We start from the raw sequence: 14,349 nt of genomic DNA, 5'->3' as shown, positions 1-14,349 counted from the left end.
CTGCAGCCATTGTTTATGTTACCATTACACCTGTTCTTTTCTGGCTATAAAAATTATACCTTTAAGATAATAAGTACTTGATGTGTAGAGCACTCTGTTGATGTGTATACTCATGTACATCCACAATAATAGTTTTGACATGAAACACTCGAAGACTTTGTGCAAACCTACAAAACTGAATTGAAAAAAAAAAGTTTTACAAAATCCATTGGCTCTAGTCCCAACTGTTGTCTCACAATTACTTTCATTTTCCTCTCCTCCTTCCGGATCCATAAAACATAGATTGCTTTGAGAAAACAAAGATGGGCAACATCTGCAAGATCGGCACTTGCAGTGAGGAGAGACAGGAAGGGAATGTGCCGAGAAGGAAGGATGGGAAGGGATGAGAGGAAACGACCTGTGGTTATCTTACAATGTTTTTTGTTTTTTTTCATTTTCAGACTGGAAAGAAAGTGAAAGACATGGAAGAAGCCTGGTCACAAGTCAGGAGGACTTGGTCTTCAGCGCTTTCTTTTTGATATGTTCAGCTCTATAAACACACATGTAAGAGTGATTACATTCTAAAACTTTTCCAAAACAAGTGAATTAAAGAAACATCTTATTCTTTGTCTGAAATAAGTTTTCCAGTTACTTATAGCACTTTGAACACACACACTTAAAGAAGCTTATAAGCATACACACTTTCAAACACAAATACATGCATGCTTGCAGGTATTCCCTTACAAGTGACACGTACCATTTCACTCTCTTACACACACACACACACTGCTCCCCTGACACAATATCACGCTTTCAGCTGAGGATTGTTTTGCTCTCTTTTCAACTCTTCCTCTCCATCACCGTGACAAAGGTCAGTCCCCAAACACAATGACTGCCAGCAGCTGGTGGCCTGACTCACTGCCAAACCATCTGACCCTGCAGCTTATCGGCCAATTTAACATTAAAGACTTCTAAGCAAAACATCATCTGATTCACTGCTTCTGTATTAGTCATAACAACAAGCGCTCAAACTCTGGAAAAATAATGACAGACACAGTTCATCGTGTCACTCACTAAGCTTGACTTTAAGATGCTTATTGCCCAAATTTACAGTACAGCACACCGTTCATACATGAGATTAATGACATGCACAGGACACGGTAGTATAACTGTGCTACATGCTGCCGCAGCTTGGTTAGTTTTTGAAACCTTCGAGCCCTGTGTTCTTGCCACTGGGCCTAAAAACAGACAAGGCTTGTTTGTGAGTTTAAAAACTGGAAATTCGTTACATATCATGTGCTGTACCCAAAGCTAGTCTCTCCCCTTGATCTTTGCACATGCAAAGTCTGGATTATCTATGGTGATATAATTTCTCAGTGTACGATTCAGTGTACGACCAAAAGTTATTTTTATCGGAAGGGTTGTCCAATCTCAGGAACAAGAAACAAGAACGGTAGTTTGCTAAAAACATGATCGTAATATTTAATGTGCGGACACAGAATGTGAAGTGACATGGTGTGTGTCAGGCAAAAATACAATGTGGAAAATCCCTTGGAGAACACTGATATGATAAACTTAAAATGAACATTAAATGAGAAACATTGACCTTTTTCATAACTAATTCAGTCCTGTCAATAACCAGTATGCAAAGATGAAATAAAGAAAAGGTTAGTTATATAACATAATAAATCCCACAAATTGTTGAATGAAACTCTGTGCTGCAACTTTTAATATGCTGATAGGTTATTGTTGACTGACTTGAATAATTTTTACACCTGCAACACAATAAGATGACAAGAATACGATTGTCACCACGCATAAGACCAGCTCCACCCCCAACAAACCAAAATTTCAGAGATTCCTTTATTAGCAGCTAAACTAGCACAACCCATACAACAACTCCTTACTTTCTTGTTTCTTTTAAAAAACAACAGTGAGCCTGGGAAGACAAGCAGTCTGAGGGGTATATGAAAGAGCCAATTGTTAAGTTGAACTAATTAGGAGGTCACGATTGAGAGTCATGGACAAAAACGAGGGTCAGAGGGTCAAACTGCATTCTGGTCATTAAGTGAGTAGATATGAATCAACTATTGTTGTCTTCCAAGCTCATCTTTTTTGTTTTGGGGGGCTTATAATTGAGTTTATAATACAAAAAGCATTCACTACATGTACTTATTTATAGGAAGCATGTCGGTGGTCTACGTGAATCAGAAGTTATTGTCTGAATTGTCCTCCTAATTTCTAACTTCTCTTTCACAGTTTACTGAAAGCTGTTGCACATCACACTATGATGTGTGATAGATGCTGTTGTGAAGCTTTTGAGGTCATAAACATGGGCGTCTATGGGTGAATTAATGTAACCTAATGAGACACAACCTCACTGAGTGGCTGTCCGAAATCATGAGCTAAAATTGTCTCAAAGCTACAGTGCAGACTGTAGAGTTGATTCTCAGTGGGATCAGTAGTACTAAAACTCTTGCACATTTCAAGAAGTCATCTGATGAAGTGTTGATATTAAAAATATGACTGCACTGTGTCAAAGTCTTACTTACTGTTTCTGGTCCTGGTTCCATCATTCTTGATAGGGATTGAATTTCTTTTCATTTTTATGCACAGGGCTCCCATTTCCAACAATTCCTCCAAATTAAACACAATACATAATTTGTACATGCCCTCTAGAACGCTACACATTACAGTTGAATAATAAACACGTTTTATGATGTCAACAGGCTATGGTTAAGATTTAGGCACAAAAACAACTTAGCTAATGTTCAGGAGACATCATTCTTTGGGTTAAAATGATTACCTTGGTAGGGGTTGAGGGCCTTCATTGTGATGGTTGCAATAATAAATACTTGGTTATGGTTAGGGAATAATTGCAGTCATGGTTTTAATACATGTTGACCTATCTTCCCTCTGAGGACGTGTCACTCTATGACATCACCTAACGTCCTCCTTTGCTCCCATCATAATTGCTTCAGGCGCTAAGGGGGTTAGTGTAAACATATGTCGTTTTTGGAGCAATTTACTGAAACAACTGATTGTTTTTTTCCCTGAGAGGACTCCTCATTGCTTGCATTTCAAAACTGCTGATTTTGCAAAATAATACAAACTATTGCCGTATTAACTGCCAGAGACTATTGCAGGCAGTAATAACACATACTGAACTTATGTAATATGAATTTGCTTCACCTCTGAAACACCTTATGGGAACTAGAGTTTATTTTTTGTAGAATTTGGTAGTAACCCTGCTCTCTCTCTGTCTCGCTCTCTCATTTGCTACAGGAATGAATCACTCCCATGAGAGGAGCTGGAGTGGCACTTCACTCTAAAAACAAGCAAACTCTTCCCTCCCTTTTGGCGCTGATGTTTACAGAAGAGCTGTTTGTGGCCCAGATTCAGGTCACAAGTGGTTGTTTTTATATGAAAACCTTATGTGCCTTTGTGCTAATATTCATATGAAAATGATTAAATTCAACTGAAGGATTACAGGCTGGTTTAAGAACTAATACCATCTTTAATTTTACGAAACACTTTCAAATCAAGTTGGATAAACCAAGAAACTATTGGCAGTCTGGCTGGATTTTCTTTTTGGTTTTGTTTTGCTTTTATTCCTGACATCTCAGAGCTGCAATGTCTCCAGAAGTTATGAATAGTATGTAACTATTATAAAATAATCAGTTCTAAAACATGTGTTATAGTCAAACTGCACAATTTCATAACACACAAACTTTCTCTAAGTTTCCCCCACTGTTAAACTGAGGCAAAAGCAATTGTAAGGGATCCTATGATAGTCAGATTGTGCCCGAGTCAATCAGCAAAGTCTCCAAACTGTTTGGAGAAATAATTAGCACTAAACACACAGACAACCCCTCCCATAACAAACTGTCTGTCCCAAAACACATTTTTCAAGTCCAAGCCGAAATGGCGGGAATAAGTGGACAACATGAAAACGCAGACAGGCAGGAATGTTTGCCGTGACTCGTTAGTGACGCACTATTTGTTGTTGTGCCACGCAGCAATGCACTTATTGTTGAGGAGAGACAGTTCGCACTTGTTGGGGGAGGAGAGGGAGAGACCGGGGAAGGCACAGAGGGAGGGGTTTTGTTGTGAGAATGAAAAGTCGAGGGTGTTCTCTTTTCGTTTCCTCCTTTCCCTGAAACCGTCCCCCAACCTTCCCTCCCTTGGTCTGCTTCCCTCCCTCCCCTCCAATACTTTTGTTGTTCCTAATGTCTTTCCTGTACAGGGGTAGGACCTGTTCCCACACTGTGTAGGACATCCCTCAGACACACACACAAGGAAAACACACTCTGTTCCCTGTACATACAGACCTACATACTGTTGAAGTCTGGCCAGATACTAGGATAAACTACGAGGTTTGAAGGATGGTATTCTAAACATCTTAGGATATCTTCTTCATTACAATCCTCAATTATAATATATATATATCTTATTATTAAAAATAATAATAATGTTTTTACAGTAACATTAAGTTTTTTCCTCACAGTAAGTTCAGTTTGTGCCAGAGCAAAGAAATAAAACTCTATTTTGTTACCTTATTGGCTTTTTTATCTACTGTCATCCAGTAGTTTACATTGGCTGGCATTTTCGTACTACTGCTGGTTATGCAGTTTTACTGCTTCAGGCTCAGTATTTGCTTGTTTTGGGTTAAAACAACCCTTTATAAAAACAGACTTTTCTAATCTATCATCGGCAGTGGGCTAAAGAGGACACTGTCCCATATTTTACCAGAAACAAATGTGAACATGTTAAAAAAAGAGAGACTTGTTTATACATCGCTTTTTTTTTAATCGAGAAGCATTTCCTGAACTTCCAATGGCATTTTGCCAGACCTCCCAGTAACCGACTCCCATCTGTACTCACATAGAGGTCTGTGTGAAGATATAAATGTGATCAATGAGACTCTGAGAATGATAGAGGTGCATTTAGTAGGTTAATATCTTTCAACAGTGCCTGTTATGTAAGCTCCTGGCAAAGCACATTGTGTTAGATAAGTCTACAAAATAGCTTGCGCAAGGATAAAGTTTGGAATAAACCTTTCGTGTGCACCACTGAGCAGGAGGGAACACAAAGCTTGTTTCCTGTTTGTGTCACATTCAAACCCCTCCCCTCATTTCCTTCCCTTGGGTGCGATTGTGCACCTGCACCTAAAGGCCACCATAAACACTTTCAGCTGCTCGGCACTTGACTGGCCGCTGAATTCATCAGCTGCACAACAACACATGTGGAGAAACAATACAGCCCTTGGGTGAAAACAAGTTTGTTTTTCACTGATCCTTGACAGTATGAATAGAAAGTCCAGGATGCCCACAGATTCCTTTGCATTCCTCTCGTTTGGTGTTGACTGTTTACATTTGGTCACCGGGATGAATATAGATGTTATATCCATCTTATTATGTGGAGGAATGAAAGGAATGCCACAGCTGCTCAACTCTTTGTTAACATATAAGAATTCTGGGTCACCTGATGGATGTGGTCTAAAAGAATTACACTGCAGTGACTGGACAAAGCTTTATGAAAACATAAGGTTTTCAGATCTTTCTGTTTGACCTTCTTGTTTTATTTGAAAATTTTAATATTTTAAATATGCCCATAGCTTCAAACTGACTGCTATCACAATATATATCTAGAGCATGATATGATATGTATAATAAATAGCAAGGTGTTACAATATATTTTATATATATATTTGGTTAGGGACTTTTGTTAAACAAGTGTCTACCAGGTGTACCAGTACGAGGTGTATGCAAAGAATGCCACTCTGCTCTTTGCTGAATGCATTATGTGAAATAATCCTAAAAGTCTTGAGGTTATAGGAAAAGAATGCAAGAATAACAAGACAAACAGTACAGTGTCAGAGGTCAAATCCCCCACCCCCCCTTTTTTTGGAAAATGATGAGGTGATGGATGTGTTTGAATTATGCAGTGGTTATGTTTACATACAGTTTATGACACCATGAGCTGAATTAGAGCAGTGATTAAAATATTGACCATAACTTTGTTGGAAGTGTGGTCTGGAGGAGAAATTACATGAACAATGCACATATACTTGGCCATGGTACAGCAAACCATTATTCACTGTACTTTGCTTGGTGAAATGGTATGGAAGGGTTAACATTTTTTGCAAATAGCGAGGATAGTCTTGAAAAACACTGTAAATTGTGGCCAGAACTAGGATGGAAGTTTTCATTTTTCTGATCAAACTGTGACCACAATCATAGCCAAAGTTGTTTTACTGACCTACCCTTAACTCAGTGGTTCTTAAACCTTTTCTGACATGCCCTCTTCAGAAGCCATCGCCCCACAGTTCTTATCAATCATTAACAATGATAGGGGGAGCAACTAATAAAAAAGGATCCTAGCTGAATTTTAGTGAAATAAATGTCAGCACAATAGCAACAGCAAACTCTTATTTATTTCCCCTACATAAATCATTATCCTTCAACTTAGTTTCACTCCACATTTTTCCTCTGCCACGCTCCTCCTGCAGTGGGTCTGTGGCCCACCAGGACCCGCCCTACAGCCGTTGACTTAACCGTTTCAAACATGATTAACATAGAAAAATGTTGTGTCACTTATCAAACGTGGTTGTTTACCACGTCACATACTCCTTTCTTGGCAATGAAATTATAAAATTTTTTCTAGGGATGCACCGAAATGAAAATTCTTGGCCGAAACCGAAAACCGAAAATGAGGAAACCAAGGCCGAAAACCGAAAACCGAAACACCGAAAGAAATTATTATGCCAATTATTAGTACCATCGCATTTATGGCTATGACTGTGTACTAACCTCACTATAATCAAGGCATTGCAATTCAAAGAATAAATCAATTACAAAAGTATGAAAATATTAATCCCACATCCTCTACGACAGAGAATGGCTGATCATCTAAGGCAATGAATTCCATAATTTTTTGTGTAATGCCCTTTGCCTTGGCACCATCACTGGCAAACTTTCTTGCCTTTTCAAAAACTTCCACCACAGATGGAGTGGGCGTGCTCGGATTGATTTTCCTTTTCTGTGCCATATTCTTCTCATATTCAGAATGGCAATCAGGATGTTTGGATTTCAGGTGATAAGTTAAACCCGACGTGGAGAAACTCTTTGCAGATGCACCCCTTCTTGAAATTTCAGCATTATTATTATACACGTTTTGCAAATCGCTATCCATGGGTCTTTCTCAGATATATTGAAATACGTCCACACCGCAGACATGTTGTTGGCCGCGGTTTTTGTTTGACAAAAAACAAACTTTCACACAACTTTCTGTTTCGGCCGTGTTGTTTCGGTGATAAAACAAATTTCGGTGGCCGAATATTGGGTGAATCCCTAATTCTTTCCTCTTGTATGTGAATCATAGATGAGTATGAGCTCTTACGGCATTAAACTGGCATTAAACATTGACTGCTTTCCTGGCCCCTTGGGGGCAGCAGAAATAAGTTGTAAACACAACACTGTTATCAATTTTTAAGTTGATATGGAGAATTTGTTCTTCCAGCAGATATGGAGCAACATTAGCGTCCACATGCTGTTCAAATATAAATCAAGATTCTGTTTCTGTGTTGCCTATTTCTCACCTAAAATAATTTCAGAAACATATTTTGGTGTACTGTCTAGCTGTAATACGAGATTGTGTGTGACCAGGCGAGCCACTATTGTTTCCTGCTATGGATGAGTCTAAACTGCGCAGCTGGAGAGAGCAGCTCAACTCTGTCACCTTAATTGGCCCCGTCAAACTGTCGACGACAATAACACCATACTCAAGGTTTCAAAATGATACTCCACAATCCAATGGGTGGAGTACCAACTGCTAAATGTTCAACTTTGTTCACCAGCTAATCGCTAACTTTGTGTGTCTGCTGTTTGGTGCTTGGCACTTCGCGTACAGTGGGTTTTTAGAGCTTTTTCTCTGAAAACAGCCCGCTGCTACTGCTGGAAACAACACTGATGAGAGCGGTGAAAGTGAACCAAAACAATAAGCTGAAAGATGCTGAAACGCTCGCTAGAGCTGACTGGAACTGCAGAGTTTTTGTCTTTAAGAGCAACACCTTTCACATACACATAATCATGGGATCCATTGTTATCTAAAGACATTGACTATAGCAGCTTTAAAGGTTGTAGGTAAGAGCCTTATGCACCACTGCTAATTACTCAAAGAAAGAAAACATGGCTTCCCTCTGCATTTGCATCAGGCCTTGGTGCACTGTGATTTATCTCAGCCTACAGCATTGATCAGTCATAGTATGCTTGCAGGATTATATTGTTTACACCACTAATGAGTGCTTAGAGTATGAGTTTAGCTGTGACGAAGTGAAAGGGAAAAAACAGCTTTGCTGCATTTTCAATTGCCCTTTAAAAATAAGGGTGATTGATCAACCATTGTAAAGAGGAAAGTCAGTTTGTTTGGAAAACACCAGCAGAATTCCTTAAAAAGAATCCAATTTGGTTTGGACGTGTAGCTGAACACACACATACACACACAGTACACATGCATTCCCTCCCACTAGATCCAGTGCCACATCTGCAGACAGTGTAGGAGTGGTTTACAGTAAAACCACTGGAGTTACAGTGAAATTACAGAAGTAAATCAAAACACTCACAGACTGCACTCGCTCCCAGATGTATCTTTACTTTTGTTTTTAGTAAGAGCGTGGGCAGCTCACATCCCACCTCAGACATTTATTGGGTTTAACGCTTTATTGGGAGGATTGAGAAGCAGCAGAGTGGGCACTTCATACAGATATAGAGCTGAAAGAAAAGCCTACGCTGTGTCTTTAAAAAAAGACATTTACATGAATATGTGTTTCACTGACTCCTTTTAAATATTTACTTTGCACGGGTCGTCAGCTTTAATTAGACGGTAAATAGGGTCACAGGAGGAGGGATAATTGAGAGACAAGGAGACAGAGTGAGAGGAGTGATGTGAACTGGTGCGTGAACTCTGTGAAACACAGTCAGACATTTACAAGTGAACAATAAAGACATATCAATGTATGTTGATAATAATAACCTTAATAAGATTTCTCTGTTACTGCAAAATTCTGTCTATATTGGAGCCATTTTGCAAATTTTCTCCCACACAAGATTGTGCAAGTTTCGAAAAGCGTGCTGTGCGAGGCTGTGACGGCAGCATTTTCATTGTCGAAAATGAAAATAAATAGAGTGTTATTAACAGGTTTTGTTTGTGTTTTCTGTGGTCTATACTTTCCACACACAAGAAACCAAGACAACTTCTTTCTAAATCAAATTGGTATCTTAGAGCCAAAGAAAGAACTTCTGTGTAACAAAAATAAAATAAGTTACCCAAAATGAACAAATTGCCGTTCTTCTAGAGCGACAAAACAGACTCTTAAGATCATGTTGCTTAACAGTTGGCCACTGGTACACTGCAGTATGACTGAGGTTAGGTCTCTTTTGGATTTTTTTTTTTGGTGCTGTGATTCACATGTTTTTCATGGATTTGTTGGAAAGACAAGTCTGTAGTCTTTGGCAGAACATTTAGTCTGAGTAGGGTTGGGTGAAAGGGTTCACCTGCTTGACGTCTTCTCACAGGTACCTGTCATATTTTATATGCTCACTGTACCATAATATGACTTCAATTTCTTTTTAAATGTATGACACTTACAAAAGTCTGATATAGAGTTCATATTGAAAATTTTTAAAGTTTTATTTTATTTTATTTATCTTTTATGTAAAGCAGATGTAGGTCAGTGTGAAAAATGGAAGGTAAGGGAATGTAAGGTATATTGTGTGCGTGTGTGTGTACCTCCATCCTCAGAGGATATCTGTGTGTGTGACATGGAAGTTAAGGGCACATCCAGGAAACAGGCCCTCTGTCCAACTATCATCCATCACCATCAGCCATCACAGGAGTCCCACATGAAGAGACGGAGGGGTCAAAACTGGAGGAAGAAGAGGGTGAGAAATGGGAGCCGGTGTCTTTTTTTACTAAGAGAGCAGGCAAAACCAAATTTTTCCTTAAATTTACAGCCCTGTTTAACAGTTATTTTTAAGTTCAAGTAACCGGAGTCACATGTAAAGTTGATTCTCACTAAAGGTCCGATTGCACCAACTGCAATTCTAGTTTGTTTCATTTTTTAGTGTACGTGACAACAATGGTCTTTTTCCTGGTAAACTGTGGTACAGTTTTCTAGGAGGGAGAACATAAACCAAATCAAGAACAGAAAACACCAAAAAAGGATTTGAGGGTATAAAAGGATAAACTGGTCATCTGATAGGCAACAGTTCCTCTCGTTTAGTTTGGTGCCTCTTCACGTGTTCATATCTGTTCTGAACAGCAGGAGAGAGCACACACAGATGACGACTGACGTTCAAGCTTTAGTCATCAATTACGTAATCAAACACCTGCAATTTCCCTCTTGTTTCACTAAATAAAAGGCACAAACAAAGAACAAACAGCACAAAAGGGCCATTTTTAAATGCTATGAATGCAGTACATCCACAGATCAGCTGCCTGCCAACCTGACTCATAATGGAGCATCTCTTCAGCAGTTCTGTCGTTACATGGCTGCTGCTGCCGTGGGAGAAAGCGATCCCCTTTCAGAACAGAAAGATGGATCACTTCAAAGAAACAGCAGCGCGGTACGAGTGACTGAATGAAACAATGTGCACATGCATGAAAGGGGAGTAGCGTGCATGCGTTCTTTTCATAGAGAGGGTGATAATGAAGGGTATACCAGTGCATATAAGCTCAATGCAAATGGGTGTGATTCATGTATTTGTTTCTGAGAAGCCACAGGACCTTTAAAAGTGTTGTCGCAGCTAAATATGTCTGGGGATTTTTTTTCTATGTTAACTCTCCAGTGACAAATGATGTCTATGAAACACATAAACAGAATCAGGAATGCATTATTCATAAATTCTATAAGGACCTTTTTAGCCCTAACCCTAGAAAAAGTGAAAGTAGTGACAGCTATTGGTTAGCATATGCATTCCCTCGCTCCAATCTTTTTGTTTTCCATATGTTTTACAACCCTTAGAGTCTCTTTTCGCCAGCAAAGTAAAAAACACACCGATTAATGCCCACATATTGTCTCCAGACAGGGTCAGGGGGCTTCCAGTAGCTGAGTCAGACCTCTTACTGGAAGCCCGTGAGTCACCAGTCTTCCTCTACCCCCTAATCCACCCCTCTTCTCCCCTCATCCTCCCCTCCTCCTATATATCCCATATATCAACTACCCCTCTCAACCTACACTATCCCCAGGCTTCTCCCTTGCTTCAGGTCATCCATGCATGCAAACATAGACGCAAAAGGTGTTGGGATTTGAAGCAGGTTGGTGTTATTGTGCAGGCAGATTATTTACTCTCTTTTACTTTTCCAACATATAAGTGCACGCATTCCTCAGAGAAGAGAATGTCCCCATAAAAGCCTACCACCCCTCTACCCCGACACCCATTATACCCAATCCCCTCCCCTCCCCCAATTCTCGGGTTCCCCCCCTTTCTTCTTACCCCCTTTCCCGAACCGTAATGATCTCACCCAGCTGTCACTGTGTAATCCCACCCACACGCGCTACAGGACTGAAGTCTGTTGCTGCTGCCGGTGGCGGCTGACATCATTTGTTTTGCCCTTGTCACCGTTTCCCTGAAATCCAAAACACAATGCCAGTCAGAACCTTTTTGAACAATGTTCTCTGGTATTTTGGTTTAAGTTCAAGCAATGTAATCAGTGTAAATGCTCTAGAAAAGCTAGGAAAAGCTCTGTGACAGTTTGAATTTATATTGTAGAGTGGCAAATAACCAGGATTGTATTGTATTGTGCAACAGGGGTTCAAAATAGAAAAAGTAAAAATCATACTGATCCAACAGACAAACTGAAATAGATAAATGGGACAAATATGGACAAAATGTGTAAGGCAGTGCAAGACACCATCATCACTGATTATGGCTTTAAAAATCTAAATTGAGTTGAATCCTCTCTGATACAATCTCAACAAAACCCTGCAATAATAGAGTCTTTGGCCACACCACACTGACACAATATCACCTTTAAAAAACAACATTTCTTATTTTCAGATGATTATACACTAAAACATATCTATTATATTCCATTTCTGCTAATAGATCCTCCAAATTACACTGCACCTTTAAACATCTGTACAGTACAAGACAATATACACAATTTATTACACAATTCTTCAGATGATGTTAGGTAATCATACACTAGCTCTTTAATTTTCAGATGTTTTCCACCAACATGCTTTTATATAAAGTGAGTAAAGGGTCTTTGTAGCACAATCGTTAATAAAAAAGTAATTTCTCATTTAAACTATACCTGTTTCTCACTTATTTTCTAAGTATTTACATTCAATTTATGATTGGATTGCATTAGATTTACAGATAAATGCATATATATATATTATATATAGTATATGTCGGCACTGTGACTAAGAACCAAAGACAAGACAGATGCTTTCTGTTTGAGTAGTATATATATGAATGATGTTGAAATGAAGATCATGTATTGTGTTATCTCTGTGTGTGTGTGTTAGAGAGAGAGAGAGAGAAGTGTAGGCAAGATGATGAGTGGTTCTCTGGTGGTTTCCGTAAATACAGAACGACTTAAACAAAGTGACCTTTATGCTAAACGCCTGCGCATCGGCTCTGGGCATTTACACAGGGACACAGATTACTTTTTCATGACTAACTTCTCCTCACTAACCTTCAGACCATTTTCTAGCGTGACAATGTGGGCAGACAAAAAACAGAAAAAACATCCTAAACTCAATTAAACCACCTTTTCGTTTAACCAATTAAGCCTCTAGAACCATGTGGCCTAGGTTTAAATCCAGCAGGATGTTCCCCCCGTTTCTCCCATTACTACATTCTCTCTTGTTAGAGGAAAGTTAAGTCATTAAAGTCATACTAAAAAGACAGTTAATTCTATAAAATGGTTGGGAACTGTTTTAAGCCTGAAAACATTTGCTGTCACTCTACCATGCAATGATAAGTGGTTTCTAAAGATCTGTGGGGTTACATAAAATATGTTTCAGAAAATAAAAGCTCTTTTAATCATTACTACATTTTGGCTTTATTTTAAGTTTTCAACAGAGAGAGACAGGTGATCTTATGAACAGAGGGGGATGGGGGGGGCAACATATGACAAAGATCCAAGGTGGGATTGGGATAAAAAAAAGAAGTAACGGTATGCCAAATACTTCCATAAAATAAATATTTAGGTTATGGTGGTGGCGTTAACGTCATGGTGACCACTGGCCGAGGTTAATCTTATTTACATTGACATCCTTGATTTCATATGCCTCTCTGACAGGAAATCTTCCTCAACAGCACTCTGGTGGCCGTGGGCGTCGAGCAACCAATCGAAAAAAAGGAAAATCTTATGAGGGCCCTCACCAGAGCGTCACCATGGTCAAGCACCACCGGAAGGAGATGTGTATGGGTGTGTGTGTGTGCATGGGCGTACTGGAGCGCATTTGTGATCCACACACGGCTGAGCGCAGCCGGAAGCTGTGCACTCGGGTGCCTGGTGTAGGAGTTGGGTTATTGAAATGAGAAAAACCCTGCAGCCTGAAAGACTCAGAGATCAGCTATTCTCGCCTGAACGGTGATGTGTCAGAATGTAAGAGGCGTCAGTGATCAAAAAATGAGCGCCGCCCACAACCTCAGGGCCCGGCCGTAGTGTAAATCTAACACTGTGTTTATGTAATTTGATGTTTATGCAATGAAAAGGACCGGACTGGGCTGAGATGGATGGTGTAGTGGCAGTTGAGGGGGTGGGTATGGTGTGCACCCACCTTGCTTTAATTACCATATTTCAAAGGAAATTAGACTGTTGGAGGGAGCATGGCTTATATATTTAGAGTATATTCTAAACATTTAGAGAAAGAGATGAGCTGTGTTTTTATTCTCTGACAAAGTAAAAAAGTGTCCAAGGTCTGAATTCTGCTTTGTTGCTGGTCTGCTTTGTTGCTGGTGCCTAAACAGACCCACCGAGGAGCAAAAGACTGCAAACAGAGCAGGATTCACTGTACATATTCCTGTTGTTACATGACGACCTAATTTAGATAATCTTCTTGTTTTCACTTCAATTTAAGGATAACTTTGTGTTATGGGTTGAGTAATTTCTCCAACCCCGTGGGCTTGCAAATTCCTTTCCAAACCCCATCGGATGTCAGGAAAATCATTGTCATCAAGACTGTTTTTCTTAATTCTTAAAAAAAAGTAATGCAACTTGCCACATGTAATTAATGCGGCTCCTGTAAATAAAGATAAATCCAGTAAATTACCACTTTGCCTTCACTCCCTGCTGCGTTTAGAGTCAATGACTGTGTTTATAGATTTACTCAAAGCCAGGTTCAATTTAATG

The sequence above is a fragment of the Dicentrarchus labrax genome, unplaced genomic scaffold, assembly GCF_905237075.1.
Source record: "Dicentrarchus labrax unplaced genomic scaffold, dlabrax2021, whole genome shotgun sequence".
In the NCBI taxonomy this organism is placed as follows: Eukaryota; Metazoa; Chordata; class Actinopteri; family Moronidae; genus Dicentrarchus; species Dicentrarchus labrax.
Note: the sequence above shows the minus strand (reverse complement) of the source record.